The 17,909-nt window shown below is 35.2% G+C and overlaps 1 protein-coding gene and 1 pseudogene across 3 annotated transcripts in view; both read right to left on the bottom strand.

The window, feature by feature from the left end:
• Window positions 1–17,909, bottom strand: part of CDK17 (cyclin dependent kinase 17) — a 115,768-nt gene that overhangs the window by 72,019 nt on the left and 25,840 nt on the right. The window contains exon 1 of one of the 2 annotated variants that reach the window (XM_087868841.1): window positions 15,946–16,068. The exons of the other annotated variant lie outside the window; for it this stretch is intronic. The gene's annotated coding sequence lies outside the window, so the exon portion shown is untranslated. Of the gene's footprint in view, window positions 1–15,945; window positions 16,069–17,909 lie in introns of those variants that run through there. 2 annotated transcript variants of the gene reach the window in all.
• On the bottom strand, window positions 9,685–16,017 carry LOC123780930 (large ribosomal subunit protein eL38 pseudogene; annotated as a pseudogene). Its single transcript, XR_015727129.1, has 2 exons — window positions 15,946–16,017; window positions 9,685–13,615 (listed from the first exon to the last, which is right to left on the bottom strand). The product of XR_015727129.1 is annotated as a large ribosomal subunit protein eL38 pseudogene (transcript).

Here is a 17,909-nt window from a genome sequence, read left to right as displayed (position 1 = left end):
GATATTTGCAAATGACATGTCCGATAAAGGGTTAGACCCAAAATATATAAAGAACTGATAGAGCTCAACACCCCAAAAACCAATAATTCAATCAAAAATGGGCAGAAGACATGAAGAGACATTTCTGCAAAGACGACACACAGATGGCCAACAGACACATGTAAGACACATGAAAAGATGCTCAACATCACGCATCATTAGGAAAATGAAAAATCAAAACCACAATGGAAATCATGTCAAACATGTCAGAATGGCTAAAATCAAAAACAAGAAACAGCAAGTGTTACAGAGGATATGGAGAAAAGGGAATCTTTGTGCACTGCTGGTGGGAATACAAAGTGGTGCAGACATTGAGGAAGACAGTGCAGAGGTTCCTCAAAAAATTAAAAATAGAACTGCCCTACTTAGTTAAGTGTCCAACTCTTGATTGCGGCTCAGGTCTTGATCTCGGAGTCATGAGTTTGAGTCCCGCATTGGGCTCCGCACTGGGCATGGAGCCTACTTAAAAAAACAAAAACAAACAAACAAAAAAACAAAACAAAAAACTGCCCTATGATACAGTAATTATGCTACTAGATATTTACCAAAAGAATATAAAAACACTAATTTGAAAGGATATTTGCGCCTCCATGTTTATTGCAGCATTATTCACAACAGCTGAACTATGGAAACAGCCCAAGTGTCCACTGACAGATGAATGGATAATGGATGGATGGGTGTGTGTGTGTGTGTGTGTGTGTGTAATGTGTATGCGTGTGTGTGTGTATATATAATGGAATATTATTCAGCCCTAAAAAAGAACGAAATCTTGCCATTTGCAACAACATGGATGGAGCTAGAGAGTATAATGCTAAGCAAAATAACCTAGTCAGGGAAAGACAAATACCACGTGATTTCACTCATATGTGGAATTTAAGAAACAAACAAATGGGAAAAGTAAAAGAGAGAGAGACAGAGACATACAGAGACACACACACACTCCAAAAAACAGACTTTTTTTTTTTTTTTTAAAGATTTTATTTATTTGACAGAGACAGCCAGCGAGAGAGGAAACACAAGCAGGGGGAGTGGGAGAGGAAGAAGCAGGCTTCCAGCGGAGGAGCCTGATGTGGGGCTCGATCCCAGAATGCCGGGACCACGCCCTGAGCTGAAGGCAGACGCCTAACGACTGAGCCACCCAGGCACCCCAAAAAACAGACTCTTAACAAATAGATGGTTACCAGAAGGGGAGGTAGGTAGCAGCATTGGTGAAACAGAGAAGGGGATTAGGAGTGCACTTGTTTTGATGAGCACTAAGAAATGTACAGAACTGTTGGGTCACTATATTGTACACCTGAAACAAATATAGCACTGTATGTTAACGACACTGGAACAAAAAGATTTAACATAAAAACTCAAAAAAGCAAATAATGAAAAGGCTGAATGACCAAATACCCACTAAAATTCTGAAAGATGAAGCAAAAAAATCCATACCCCTCAACAAGTATAAAGAAATTCCAAAGAAATACTTTTTCCCCCCTAAAATCTCAGTATTGTAAACCAAGACATTCAAATCATCCAGTTAGCTGATCAACAGATCCTCTACTACAAATAAGAAGTAGAAATAGAAAGATGTCCTTAAATCTTTCATTTGGGAAAACAGTAACTAGAGATTCAAACTGATGATTTAAACTGAAGGGGTAGCCTACACTAAAGAGTATAACAATAGGAATGACATGGGTGCCAATAAGATGTACCATAATGGAGTTAAGGGTCTGGAACTAGGATATTTGTAGGTCAGGGTGACCCCACTAAATACTGAAGACAAAGTACATAGCAATCAAAACAACTAGAAGACTTGGAAACCCTCTGGGTGGTCCTGTATCAACCATTAATAATGCACTAATAACTAAAGTACAGTGAAGTGCAGGGTTCACTCCATCAGCACAATGAAGGTGGAAGGGAAAGGGAAGCTTGAAGTCTTAATTAAAAGTGAGACATGACAGGTAGAGGCCTGATAACCCGAGAAGTATCATGATGAATGGATATGGATTCTTTCCTAGAACAGAGTTGTATAAGAGTTGGTGAAAATGTGGTGAGATAAAGCACATTCAATCTCACAAACAACCGAACTAGAACAATTGAACCAGAAAACCCAAATCAAGCCTTAGGCATGTGACTTTTAGAAGAGTATTAAATAACCTTTGCTGCCATATTAACATCTGGTTTAAATATCTCAATATCTGAGGACCTTCAGATGCCAAAAATAATCAAAATAAGATCCTTCCCTACATTAGATAATTTTTGTCATGACATCCGCCCTTTACAACCACATCTACAAATATGTTCGTTAATTGAAGTATTTATTGAACATCTAGCTTATAAAAATCCTGTGTTAGGAACTAGGTACAAAGAAACAAGACACTATCATTGGCCTCAAGTAGAGAAATACAGAAAAGGAGACGGTGACAATGAAGTGTAATAATGACGCATTCTCAAGCAGCTCTAGGACCACAGATAAGGGAGGACATTTGACAGAGAATACAGAGCACAAAGAAAGGTCCAGCACATTACAGAGGTTCAATAACTACTAAATGAAAAATGGTCTAATGTGCTCTCCAGGACTTTGGTTTGCAAAGACCTTTTTAACCAGTCTATTAGTCAGGTATCAGTCAAAAGACAGAAATCACACCAGTAATTTTAAGAGAATTTAGTCTAAGTTGTTAACCATGAATTGGAGAACTGGAAAGGCAAAAAAGGGACTCATATAATCACGAAGAACGTAAGGACAGGAAGCAGCTATGACTCCCAGAGCCAAGGGAAACAAAAGGAAGTGACTGGAATTACTAAAATTCGAAGATTTGGAGAAACCCTAGAAAACTAGAGCCCAGATCTCTAAAAATAAAGCACTCCCTGAAGAACATGAAGAACCAAGAACTTGAGGAGGGTCCCTGCAAAACTGGGACACAAATCTCTGAGAGGGAACAAAAGGCTAGTGATGTCATCTAGGAGCGAGGTGATGAGGGTTCTACGAGTGTGGAAAAACTGCAAAATGGAGCCATTTGCCACTCCTACTCTTGCCAGGGTGAAGTCCTATTGCTGTGAATATATTGATAGGAAAAAGTAAACATAAAGGAGCAAATCCCTTGCCACTCCTCCTACTGGCAGAATTTAACAGGGAACCAGGTGGTAAATGAGAAATATACTTTGTAGGGTTTCAGCTCCAACACCACAAAAAAAAGTTTAGAAGGATGAGTCTGAAGCTGATTAAAAAAAAAAAAAATACCTTAAAAGCCAGCACCACCTCTAGGATTACTCCTCTCTATATACTTAAGGTAATATTCTGTAAATATTTAGAATTACAGAACTCTAGATAATTCAGCAATTTGATTTTTCTCATGACTTCTGAGGAAATTATATAAATAATCAACACTAAAATAAGGGCATCTATTTTAACACCCCAAACTTTAAAAGAACAACCACCCATGCTGTACTCTATAACATACTTAGGCAATGCACAGGTCTTCAAAACAAAATCAGGATCTGAGTTGGGAACAATCTTAAGGCTCATATTTAGTGTCTACATGAAAACTTTAAAACTCTCACGTATTCAAAAATCATCACAGGAGTAATTTGGATTAATGAAAGGCCTGAATTGCTAAAATTTTAGATGAGCGCTATTTTATTACCTCAAAATATAAGTAGCTCTTTCTTTTAGACCAAATCTTTTCCTACTGATTAATTTTAATATTTTTATTGCCTGAAATGTTCTGAATCTTCCTCTGGAATAGCTGACTTATGAATACATCATTTCGAACATACCATATTTCACCAAATTTAAGATGCCATCAATTATAGAACACAGCACTACTGCACAAATCACTAAGGGGGAAAAATGCTGTAAGTTAAACTGACTTCATGGGTTCTTTCATGGACTTTTAAGAATTCCTGAAAGAACTCTACCACATTGATAATCTAATGTACTGGGGTGCCTGGGTGGCTCAGTTGGTTGGTTAAGCATCTACCTTCGGCTCAGGTCGTGATCCCAGAGTTGAGCTCCCTGCTCATAAGAGAGTCTGCTTCTCCTTCTCCCTCCTCCCTCCCCTACTCCGCTGGTGCCCTCTAATAAATATTTTTTAAAAAATAAACAATAAAATAAAAATAAATTTAAAAAATAAACAATAAAATAAAAAATGATCTAATGTACTGCTAAGGGGTATTATCTCAATATATTTGAATAACTTTTTTATTGCCAATTGCTATTATACCAGTTCTTAGAGTGCATATAAGTATTTTGATTTCTTAAAACTTTTATTTTTATTTCCCTTGTAGTTTTATCTTTTTAGTTACTCAACAAATAGCAAAATACTAACCTTAGTTCATTTCTGTTCATTTCAAACTGGTGGGCTAAATAATTTCATTCAACATTTGCAGGGCTAATTAGATTATGATGATGATTGTACAAATGTAAATATATTAAAAACCACTAAATTATACATCTTAAAGGTAAGTTTTACACAGAAATATTTCAACAATGCTGTTAAAAGTATATTTATGATAAATTCTGCTTTCTTACATCAAAACAGTTAAAGAAAATATTTACAGAATACTCACGAAATAATTGTAAATAAATATATTAGAAGATCCTCTAGTTCAAGTGTCAACAAACTTTATCTGCAATTACTCAACAGTAAATATTTTAGGCTTTATAGGCCACATACACAGTGTCTGCCAATTTTTTTAAAACAACCTTTAAAAATGTAAAGCCATTCTTAGCTCTAGAGCTATAGCTTGTGGACCCCTGCTCTATCACATACTACTTCTTTTTCTGGCAAAAAAAAAAAAACAAAAACTTTTGTTTCCCCCAGAAAGCAAGCAGTCAAATGTAGCCCATAGTGATGACAATATTAATGAGACATTAAACACAAAAGCAGTTTTAGTCTTTGAGAAATTAATTTCACTTCTCATATACTGCTGCTGTAGAGGACATGGGGGAGGTCAAGACTAACAAAAATTATTTCCACACTATAAATCAAATATTCTAAATGTATCTTCTCAGCATCCAAGGTACATTAATCGAAGAAGCCAGACTTTAGACATGTATCATTAATAACTCATGTGCTATTCACCTCCAAAAGATTTGAGGGGACCAAGACTCACAGATGTACACCCTATACTTCTAAGCAAAATCCACATCACTTCCAGTTTTGCAAGGAAATAAAAATGTCATCAGTTAGAATGACTAATTAGAACTCCCAGGACAGACTTCTTCAACCGGGGTTCCACAGAATCCTAGGGTTCCATGAAGCACTACTTATTCAAGAAATTGTGACTTTAATAATAAACATTGTTTTTTGAACTTTGCACACTTTTGAAAGAGAGGTCACAGTGCTCCAAGGTGATCAAACAGCTCCATTTGCAGCTTTGTGTCAGCTCCTTAAGGTAGTACATTCTTTAGAAATTCCACATAAATGGAGTCATGTAAGAGTCTTTACTCTTACATGCGTGACTTCTTTACTCAGCATAATGATTCTGGTATTAATCCACGTTGTTGTATTCACAGTTTCTTGCTGTTGCTCAAAAGTATTCCACTGTATGGATATACCACAATATCTTCATTAGCCTGTTAATGAACACTTGTTTCCAGTTTCTGAATACTGTGATTAAAGTTCCTATGAACATTCCTGTACAAATCTTTTTTGCTGGGTCATTATGGTAGATGTCCATTTAACTTTCTAAGGAATGGCCTGTTTTCCAAAGTGGCTGTACAAGTTTTATATTCCCACCAGCAATGTATATGTTCTAGTTACTCCACATTATCATAAACACTGGTATTATCTTTTTTAATTCTAGCCATTCTGATGCATCTGTCATTTTAATTTGTATTTTCCTAGTGACTAATGATGTTGACCATCTCTTTCATGTGCTTAAGATCCATTCACATAACTTCTTCAAATCTTTTGTCAACTTTAAATAGAGTTGTCTTAAGACTTCTTTATGTTTAAGTCCTTTGTCCGACATATGTATTACAAATATATTTTTCTGTTCTGTGGTTTGCCTTTTGTTCTTTTTTGTTCCTTTTATTTTATGGTTCTCTTTGCATCCTAAAATTTTTGGTAAAATTTGTGGTATATCACAAATATTTTTTCTATATTTTTCATCTTCAAGTTTTATATTTTTAGCCTCACAATTTAAGACCATTAACCATTTTCAATTACTTTTTGTATTTGGTGTGAGGTAAAGGTCACTGTTCATTTCTTTACAGATTTTTTGTCTACTTGTTCTATCAGAGAGGCCTATTTAATCCACAACAATTGTGGACTTGTCTGTTTTTCCTTTTAGCTCAGTTTTTGCTTTACATATTTTGAAGCTATGTAATTAGGTGTATACAAATTAGAACTGTTATATCTTCCTAATGAATTCACTCTTTTAACATTATTCCTTTTTATCTCCAATAATGTTTCTTGGCTAAAGCCACTGTATCTACCATTAATATAGTCACACAAGCCATTTCTTAGTTAACGTGTGCATCATGGTACATTGTTTCCCATATTTTTACTCTGAACTTCTGTTTATGCTTTGTAAACAGCATATAGTTGGGCTTTGCTTTTTTGATTCAGCCTGATAATGTCTTATAATGGAAACATTTAGTCCATTTGTATTTAATTACTGATGTAGTTGAGTTTAAGTCCATCATCTATTTATTTTCCATTTGTCCCCTTGTTCTGTCCTTTGTTCTTCCTTTTCTTCCCTTTCTACTCAAATATTTATTATTTTATTTTATGTACTCTATAGGCTTATCTTTTAGCATCATTCTTTCAGCGGTTACTGTAAAAGATACAAAAATGCATCTTTAGTTTCTATCTTAAATTAGTACTTTTACCATGTCCCATACAAATAAGAGATTCTGATAATTTAACTCTATTTACTTCCTCCTTTTGCTATTGCTATCATATAATTACTTCTACGTGTTATACTGTTTTCCAATATAACATTTCCAATGGAATATTAGAAATTGTTAAAACTACTGGTTTAAGGGGTGCCTGGGTGGCTCAGTCGTTAAGCATCTGCCTTCGGCTCAGGGCATGATCCCGGGATACTGGGATCAAGCCCCATGTCGGGCTCCTCCGCTGGGAGCCTGCTTCTTCCTCTCCCACTCCCCCTGCTTATGTTCCCTCTCTCACTGGCTGTCTGTCAAATAAATAAAATCTTTAAAAAAAACAAAACAAAAACAAAACTATTGGTTTAAGCAATTAACAACCCTGACCACCATATTTAGCTATTCTAGTACTCTTCATTCTATCCTGCTTCTACCAGAGAATTTTTTTCTTTAGCCTGGTGTACTTCCTTAATATTTCCTGAACTGTGGGTATGCCACTGATTACTTCTCTCAGCTTTTGTTTATCCAAGAATATATTTATTTCATTTTTGTTTCTGAAGGATATTTTCACTGAGTATAGAATTACTGGTTATCAAATTTTTCTTTCAGCGCTTTACAGGTGTCATTCCACTGTCTTCTGACTTAGTCGGTTAAAAAGTCATCTTTGAAAATTCTTATTATTTCTCTGTAACTAACATGTCTTTTCCCCCTTCTGTTTTTAAGATTATTCGGTTGATATGTGGGTTTTAGCACTGTGACCTGGAACTAGTGCTGAGGGAAACATAGCAATAGCAGGCAGACACAGTACTACAAACTCCTACTATTAGTTGTTAACTACTTAATAAATAGAATTATTAATTATTTCTTTTGGCTTAGTGGCACTATGAAAAAGTTTCCAAAACACTAAAGTAAGTGTTTGTTATTTATCCTGTTTTGGGTTCACTGAGCTTCTTCCATCAGTGGTCTCAACAGTTTTGAAAAATAGCCATTATTTCTTCAAATATTGCTTCTGCCCCTTTCCCCTCTTCTTTTCATCAATGTCTTAATCTGCTTGGCTGCTATAACAAAATACCGTAGACTAGACAGTTTATAAACAACAGAAATTTCTCACAGTCTGGAAGCCAGAAGTCTGAGATCAAGGTGCAAGCATGACCATGTGAGGACCCTCCTCTGTGCTGTAGACTTCCTGCTGTATTCTCACATGGTGAAAGGGGCTCAGGGGCTTTCTGAGGATCTCTTTTATGTAAGCATTAATTCCACACATGAAGGTTCCACCCTCATGACCTCAGCACCATCCTAACACTTCACATCCTAATACCATCAAACTGGGCATTAGGATTTCAAAATGAAATTTGGGGGAATAAACATTCAGACTGTAACACTCAGGGACTCCAATTATACATATGTTAAATCATCTGGTTATGTTACACTTGTTTTTTATGTTGTTCTGTTTCTTTCCATCTTGTTTCTTTAGTGCTTTAAACATATCCTCACAATAACCCTCTCAGTGGGTACTAGAAAGAAACACAGGAAGTATTTTAGAAAATCACTTCAGTATGCTTGATCTATACTACTTCCTAAATGGGAAAATGAAAATATTTTTCTCTATGTTTCACAAATAAACCAAAAACGGCTTTGAAAAAAATTAAGATTAGCAAATTACTCTTCCCTTTTAGGGAAAATGCTGGCAATTCAGTTACCTTCAGTCTCATCCATGAAAGCTATTAAATATGTTCAAGAACTTAGGAGGTCATCACAGACAGGAGATAGAAAAAGGTATACAAGGAAGGTGCTTAATTTGCAGAAAGTATCACTTGGTTACGATAAAATCTTTTTCAGACACCAAACCTTTGTCTTTTTGCCTCAAATACTTTTTGTCAGTTTAACTTTCCTCTGAATATCTATACATTGTATTAATATTTATTATGTATTTATCCATAAAAATTTTAAAGCCTTAAAATTACCCTTAAATACAGCTAAATAAAATTACTTTTCTCCCCAAAGATGAAATATGTATTAATAGCCACATGTAATTTACCAATTTAGTTAAAATAACATGAATGGCATCACTATGTACCTAGCCCTATGGAGCTTATAAGCAGTCTTCACATCTTACTTGGTTCTTAAAATGATTCTGTGAGGTAAAAAGGTGTACTTATTTACCATTCCTGTTATACAAATGAGAAAACAAAAGCTCAAAACTTAAGTGATCACCAAAGAGTCACTGAGCTACTAAGTAAATCCTGCTAAAATAGAGACTTAAAATCTATATGCTCCTTCAATTAATCTGCTCACAAATAAACTGGCCCATGTGCAGATTACAAGTGAAACACAAACTGCCTTTCCTTTTAATTTTTGTAATATTCTTGAGTAAAATTAAGTCAAAGTATGCATGATCATCTTTTTCAAAAGAAAAACCACACCTTAAGGCAATTTTAGCAATATTAAATTATCTGTAAGTCACCAAATTTCATTTACTGTTACACCAAAATGTGCTTCAAATATTTCCTTATGATTATTTTAATTGACAATTTTTTTTAAATATTTTTAGAACTATGTTTGTACAAAGTAGATAATACTATAAATATTATCTTTGCAGGAGACCTGTAAACATGCATCTTTCCTCCTTCGGTAGGCTTCTGAACATTTCTCATTGAGGAGAATCATAAATAAATTTCACACTCAATACCACAAGTGGTTAGGAAAAATTTTCAACTATTCCTGGTTTTATTTCAACACTACTGAGAGGAGGTTTCTGACAAAGCGAAGGACAAAAAACCTCTAGCAAACCTTCCACTGCCATCCAGCCGTTCTAGACTAGCCGGTGTATTTTTTTTTTTTTTTTTTAAGAATTCTAATACAGTTCAAATCACTGTGCCAGGTTCATTTCAACTCCTTCACTGCCAAACCTGGGGGAAAAGACTGCTTCAGCTTCCCTGCCTTCTCTTTATCTCTGATGACCAACGTATAAAGGCATCTGCTGTAGCAAACTTTAAACTTCACATTATCCTTATTTTTCTTGATCTTGACAGATTTGGCATCCTTTAGCCTGGCTGTGAGCAGAAAGTCCTTGATTTCTTCCATTTTGTCAGGCATAGCTATGAGGGGTGCAGGGGAGTTTGCAGCTTGCACCACCCAAAAGACCTACCCAGTATATTTTTAAATAAAGTTATTTACAATTATCAATAAACTTTTTGAGACCAGTACTGTCAAGTGTTAGACATTCCATCAGAGAAACAGGCCACACTCATTTACTGTATGAACACAGATGTTACCTTCCTCCATAGCAAGTCATTTCTGTGATTACTTTTATGGGCAGTATAACCCAGTCCTTCAAATATGGGAAAGAAAAATAAATATCCATATGAAAAGTCCCTTAGTTCTAAGTATAATAAACCACAGCCACTAATATATTATAATAACATATATTATATATAATATTTCTTGTTACATCTACTGTATTGCAACATATAGGACAAATAAGACATGAAGAAAAAAAAATCATCTCTGAAAAATAAGTGGAATTATAAGCTGCTATTTAAATTCAACTATACAGGGGCACCTGGATGGCTCAGTCAGTTAAGCAGCTGCCTTCAGCTCAGGGCATGATCTCAGGGTCCTGGGATCGAGCCCCACAAAGGGGGTTTCCTGCTCAGAGGGAAGTCTGCTTCTCCCTTTCCCTTTGCCTCTCCCCTCTGCTTCTGCTCTCTCTCTCTCACTCTCTCTCAAATAAATATTTTTTTAAAAATTTTAAATTCAACTATCAAAAAAAAAAGTTAGTTAATGGTAACTCATGCTTGTTTAAAGTAACTGGGTATGGCTAAGATCCATAATTTGATCCTTACATAAGTCAATTAGCTTTGCACTACCAGGAATATCACATACCTATAACTCTGGACACTAAAAAATAGTAAATATATTTCAGTGGTCTTATGAAGATTTAGCCAAGATGATAGATGGTTCAATGCCATCAGCCATCAGGACAGTATACAACTCCAAAAGTTGTGACATTGTGTAGATAGATATCTGGGTCCTGTTGTTTTTTTCTGAATAGAAAGATACTCAAGTCAACAAAATACTTATAAAACACCTCAATACATTTCATTACCTCCATATTTCCTTTTTTACTCATTTCATGACATTTTTAATGATTGCTGCTCTTCCTCCTTCTTTTGTTCCAACTCAATACATCTTCCAAGAGTCAAGCACAGAGACTTTTATCATGGCGGTAGGTAGTTCCCTTTGTATCAGGCAGATGTACAAAGTAAAACAGTAATTCTCGATTCTGTGGTTAATTCTTTCAATAAATATTCTATGCTCACATTGTAAGCACTTGAATTTCTTACTAACAGAGTAAGAAATATGTGAACTGTACTTAATGTACTAGAGTAAATTTAGGGTTATTTCTATAATAATGTCATTCCCAAAAATGAATGGGAAAGTGGCTTTGTAGTTTATGAGTTAGAAATTGCTCACAACTGGGGTGCCTGGGCAACTCAGTCAGTTACGCATCTGACTCTTGGTTTCAGCCTAAGTCATGATTTCAGGGTCCTGGGATCAGGTCCCCCATTGGGCTCTGCACTCAGCACTGAGTCTGCTTGTCCTTCTCCCTCTGCTTCTCCCCCTCGCTCTCTCTCTCAAACAAATAAATAAAATCTTTAAAAAAAAAAAAAACTGCTTACAATTTTCAGTCCCTCTTATCTACCCAGTAACTTATCGTTTTCCATATATGAAATTATCTATTCTGTCATGTACAGAATAGCAGAAACAAAGTTGAAATCTCTAGAAAATAAAGCTCAATAAAACCTGGCTGGTATATGTGGAGAACAATGGGAGGCCTAGATTTACCAAGAGCAATGATCCAAAAATGTGTATATCAACAAACAATGATCTGCTAACACAGACAAAAGAGTTGTCACGCTCTTGGTATGCTTTTTTTTGGAAAAGGGTGAGTTTACAAACACAGTCCCAGGTCTATTTCATCTATACTGCATCTACAGGAATGGTCTAGAAAGATTTCAATAGAAAAAAATAAGGGAAGGGATTATTTCTCTGTTCAACAAAGAACAGTAGTTTAAGACTATTGTTGCTTTTTTTCTTCTGAATCCATCTGCATAAAGGATAAAGAAAGTCAAAAGGTCACAATCTTTAGATGTGGCTATATGTTCCCATGCAATTTTGTGGTTAGAAGTTAGGAAGTGACTAGAATTGTTCCCTGTTTCAAAGGTAGGAAATGAGAGGTTATCCTGAGGTCAGGATCTTCTAATGTGGCTCTTGATCTAAATTGTGTTAACTTGCTCTGCTCCAGGATGAAAGCAATTATGACCAGATCAATGTGCTCTGCATCTGGTTTAGTCAGCTGCTCCAGAGTAGGCAGCCAGCAAAACAGCTTTGGGGCCCTCTCTGGGCACTGTGCCTCCTAAGATTTGAGTACAGGCCAATCCTGTTGCCCACTAATTCTTAAAAGATACATTCAGATCCCCAAGATAAGAAGTAAAATAAAGATAAATACAAAATACCCTCCTTTTAATTTTCTAAGTAAGCTGTAACTGAAGTGTTCTATATTTCCATCTAATATTTACTAGAAAATGAAATATTTTAACAACTCTATATGAAACCATTACACTGGCTCAAATGTCTTTGAAAAATCAGCTGATTCCTTGGAAGAAGAAATTTAAAAGAACTGTTTTTGGTTTTTTTTTCAAGAGGGGCAAACAATGCTAGAAAGGAGAAGAGGGTCCCAAAACTTAGGTAACTACAAAATCTTAAACAAAATGGCTTGAATAGAAAATTTTGTTAACTGTTGCTATAACTACAAGTGATCCTAACTACGAAATCCCACCATTATTCCAATTTTATTACAAATTCCATGTTAAATTTTGAAAAAGTTATTCAGTCCTACAACTTTCTTTCAAGTTAGAGGTCAAGAAAAATGTCTGCAATAGAAGGTACATTCACTGAAAATAAGAATTGGTGAATCAACCAGTCTGCTAATGAATTGGTAATACAGGGAATCAATCACTAAAGGGAAAAAAGTATACCTATGTACTGTAAGCATTTTAGCTTGAAACATTCAAATGTACTTACCATTCTTTTGCTATGAGACCAAGGCCATTACACAGATTCCTTACATAAACAGTGTGCCAACACGGACTCTACAATTTCTAGTCAATTTCTTTAAACATGAAAGGAAAAGTTGAAAACACCGGTAAAGCAATTAAGGCCAAACTCTTCAAGATTTGTGTGACCTTTACAGACTTTTAAATGTTTTCCTTACATCCAATTCCAAGGGATGTTTTATAGCAACCAGCCTTCATCAAGCCTTTCCAAAGTTTTCACAGAAATGACTCTCTTTATGCATTAATTAACATGTCACCAGTTTAAATAATATTTGATTAAATTATGTGATTACAATAACAACACTGGAATACAACTGTTAAAAAAAAAAATGTAAGCTCAAACTAAAGAAAAGCCTACCAGCTACCAGTTAGCATTAAACAAGTCACGGCCATCAAACAGTAGTCTCACAAAGGGAATGAAGGCCAAATTAGTTAGATCATCTACTACATACCCTCACTTGTTTTCTTAAATGCTATACACAAAGGTCTCTCCAAGCGTGCAACCATCTAGGACATCCAAACTATATGTTAACAAATTTCTTAACTGCAGTATAGGATGATTTGAACTTTCCTTTCTAAATGGAGTGCTGATGAACTATAATAAAATCTCCATGCAATTTTAAGTAACATTCTTAACCTAGAAAAGAAACAGATAAAAGGAAAAATGAAAATTTTGTCACATAAACTTTTTCTATTATTTTATCACTGGATGTTTGCACCTCTTAATTCCCTTCACCTATTCTGCCTATCCACACAACTCCCCTCCCCTCTGGCAACCACTAATTTGTTCTCTGTATTTATGAATCTGTTTCTGGTTTTCATGTGTTTGTTTTGTTTTTTAGATTTCACATACAAGTGAAATCATATGATATTTCCCTTTCTCTGTCTTATTTCACTTACCATAATACCTTCTAGATCCATCCATGTTGTCATGAATGGCAAGATTTCATTCTTTTTTAAAGCTGAGTAATACTCGAGTGTGTGTGCGCGCGCGCGCGTGTGTGTGTATATACCACATCTTCCCTAACTATTCACTTATTAGTGGACACTTAGGTTGCTTCAATATCTTGGATGTTGTAAATCATGCTGCCATAATCAAAGGAGTGCATATATCTTTTTGAATTAGTGCCTAACCGTCTTGTTAGGCCATCTCTGTGAATATGATATATTTTTTTAAAATAAAGCTAAATTCCATATGAAAAGCTTTCCCCGGGCACCTGGGTGGCTCAGCTGGTTAAGCTGCTTGTGCCTGATTCTGGCTCAGGTCATGATTTTAGGGTCCTGGGATTGAGCCCCACCTCAGGCTCCACATTCAGCGAGAGTCTGCTTGAGGATTCTCTCTCTCCCTCTCTTTACACCCCTCCCCTTGCTCTCTAAAACAAATCTTAAAAAAGAAAAAGAAAGAAAGAAAGAAAACTTTTCCTATTTCACTTTTACAACAAATATTGTTTGAAATATGTGGGTGTCTGCTCAGATTTGCTGATTATTTTATATAGAAATTAAAATAAAGATTTACTATAGGATTTGATCAATGCTTAAAAATCAGTTTTTTTCATGCCTTGGGACAAGGTTTATAGTGAGTTCCTAGGCACTTGAATACATGTTCATTTATATAACTGCTTTCATAACAGCAGGCTAAAATTCTGATTAAAATCCACATCCTTACTGTATGGTGACTAACATAATATAATAAAAAATCATTATTAAAAAAAAAAAAATCCACATCCTTAGGTGTGCAATCAATAGTTGAGAAAACCTAATGGTACTCACCAAGGCTCTCCACAACTCATGAGTAGTAAGAGACAGTAAAATGGGTATGAATTCATTATTACTGAACTCCAGAATGTATTTTACTCTAACTTCAGTCAAATATTGGGGAGTAGGGAGAGAGAAATCATCATTAAATTACAAGGAGTGAGAATGTTCAAGTTAATAGATTTAAAAAGTGCTTAGAGCATTAAAATTCTTCTCAACGAGTTCAAAATAGACCCTCCTTTATGATTCCAACTGCTTCCAAATATATGGATTCTTTTACCAAGAGAAAACAAAAAGGTCTTCCAGATTTTATCTGGAAATTAAAAAGTGGCAGCATAAGTCTCTTGTTTCAAGCATATCACTCCAATTAAGGTTTTCCCTGGAGCACTAATGCATATTTACCTTCTGTGTACACATTTCATTAGTATCTGTCTCTCTGACATCCTCAGTGACACAAAAGGGCAGAGAAAGGTTTCTATTCTTTTTTCTATTCTTTCTGTATACAAAAAAGGTTAAATTTAATGATTTTCACTGATGGTTCAAAAGACTTAGCTCTCAATAATCAATGCCCTAGAATGCAATATTATTTATAGTTTATTATAAAACCTGACACTGGTTTTGACACAAAATTTATTAAGGACAACATGAGACACATTTATTTGAGCAAATCTCTTAATATTAAAATATGAGCAACCTAAAGTTAACCAGGCAATTCACAAGTTTATGTCCCTATATACTAGCAACCATGTCCTTTGAAAATGATTACAAATGTACGTAAAATGACTAGTACCTAGTGATATCGACTATTTCTTTTTCTCAAATGAAGTTTAAGTTTATGTACTTCCCTATCCATTAGATTCTCTAACAACATCATGTAAGAAGGTGTCTATCATGAATTTAAGGGGGAAAAAGCAATTTAAAAAAAATCATTAATGTGAATTCAGGTAAAATGCATTTTAACTGGCTAAAAGAGCTTTTATCAATTTTCGCCTCTTACACAAGTCAAAGTAGTAAAATGTGCTATGACAATAACAAGGGAATAAAAAAAAGATAAAATTCCTTCCACATAATTTTTCAACATTTTAAGATATAAGATCTCTATAAGACTTTTACTAGAAGTTAGTATAATCGAGGAAATAATGTCTTTCCCCTTTTTATGTAATAAAGTATTAAACAGAACTATGTGCCAATCTGTTCTAGTTCTCTACTTACATTAACTCTTTAAACCATCACAGTAGGGGCGCCTGGGTGGCACAGCGGTTAAGAATCTGCCTTCGGCTCAAGGCGTGATCCCGGTGTTATGGGATCGAGCCCCACATCAGGCTCCTCTGCTATGAGCCTGCTTCTTCCTCTCTCACTCCCCCTGCTTGTGTTCCCTCTCTCGCTGGTTGTCTCTATCTCTGTCAAATAAATAAATAAAATTTAAAAAAATAAATAAATAAACCATCACAGTAACTCTATAAAATTATTTAAATTATACTCATTTTACATACCTAAAGAAACCTAGTCACTGACGAGTTAAAAATTCACTGTAACAGCTAGTAAGCAGAAGAGCCAGTGGGAACCCAAACAGTATAAGACCCTACCCAAGTAGGTGTTTTTACCGCTACATAACATCACCCATCTAGCACACAGATTCACTCAATAAATAAATGGCTGGCTGCTTAATAGTTTTTCTTCTAGGTGTTATAACAATCAATGATTCAGAAATAAGGCACAGATTAATTCTTTTTCCTTTCTTTTTTCTACTTCTCTACCTACAAAATTATGTGTTCCTCACACTATGCTCTCATAATCTTTATACATATCTTTTATATAGCATCTTCCTACCTAATAAGCTTAAGCACATGATTATAAACACTTTCAGAGAAGGAAGGACATTTTGCTGTTTGTGTTTTGAAATCCCATTCATTTCTTTGTGAAGGGCCTAGCTTTAAGAAAGCCCAAGTGCTGGACAGAAGAACAGAATAGAGGGCAATGAAGAAAAAAAAAAAGTCACTCCCTAGAATAACTTACAAATAAGGGAGACCCACATTTTACTGAGTTTAAAATATTTTGCATATTTAATCAAATAGTCCAAAATATATGCAACAAAGATTGGAACATTTTCAAACAAAATTGGAAAAACAGTGTTTTTCACTAACCTCTATTAAGTTAGATTTTATTAGCAACTGAATACAACTCTTATCTTTTTTGATTCCCCTGAAAGCCTTATGAGTTGGTATTGATCTGCCCATTTTATAAATGGGGAAACAGACTCAAAAAATTTTAACAAATTTACCTGAGATCACATAGCTAGCAAGTCTGGCCATTTCCAATTGATAATGTCCAAATGACATTAAAAAGGAGAGAAGGGTACAAAAGAACCAAAACCCATAGCTCCAAGGCTATTCAAAGTAGAGGATACCCAGGAGTACATTCCAAAACTGGAACTTGTTGAGTTACTGGAGCTTAAGAAAAATTGCCCCTAAGAATATCCAACTGAGAGAGGAAGGTGAAGTGCAAGATTAGGATCCAATCTCATTTTGATCTAAAGCAGAGGTTCTCAAAGTGTAGTCTGTGAAATCTTTACAAGAGGGCTGGGTCCTGAGATCAAAATTATTTTTACAATGACTCTAATAAGTTATTTGCCTTTTTCACTTTTCTCTCAAGTGTACAGTGGAGTTTTCCAAAAACTACACTGCATGGAATATTGCAACAGACTGAAAGGCAAAAGTAGATGTGAGAATCCAGCTGTTTTCTATTAAGCTAGACATGAAAGAGATTTACAAACATGTAAAACAATGCTAATATTCTTGCCATGTTATTAAAGTTATTTTTCATTTAAAATATGTGCTGTGATATATTAATTTGTAATGTTTTTTAATTTCAAGTAAATTAACATTACAGAACATAAAATCCAGAAACCAAAAAGGTTGAAAGGCTGCTGCTCTAGATTCAGGATGGAAGATTGTGGTGGAGTATGAAGCCCTAGGTTCACCCTGTCCCATGAATACAACTATCAAATCATCCTAAATACCCCCCGAAATTGACCCGAAGACTGGCAGAACAAACTCCACAACTAAAAGTAGAGAAGATGCCACACTGAAGAAGGTAGAAAGTGCAGAGACAGGGTTTGGGAGAGAAACAGATCATGGCCACTGAGGTGGGAAGGGAGACAAAGCTGCAGAGAAGTG

Source organism: Ursus americanus, chromosome 17 (genome assembly GCF_024610735.1).
Source record: "Ursus americanus isolate L20-20 chromosome 17, mUrsAme1.1.p, whole genome shotgun sequence".
Lineage (NCBI taxonomy): Eukaryota > Metazoa > Chordata > Mammalia > Carnivora > Ursidae > Ursus > Ursus americanus.
The sequence above is the reverse complement of the archived record's forward strand: the minus strand, read 5'-3'. Positions and strand labels throughout refer to the sequence as shown.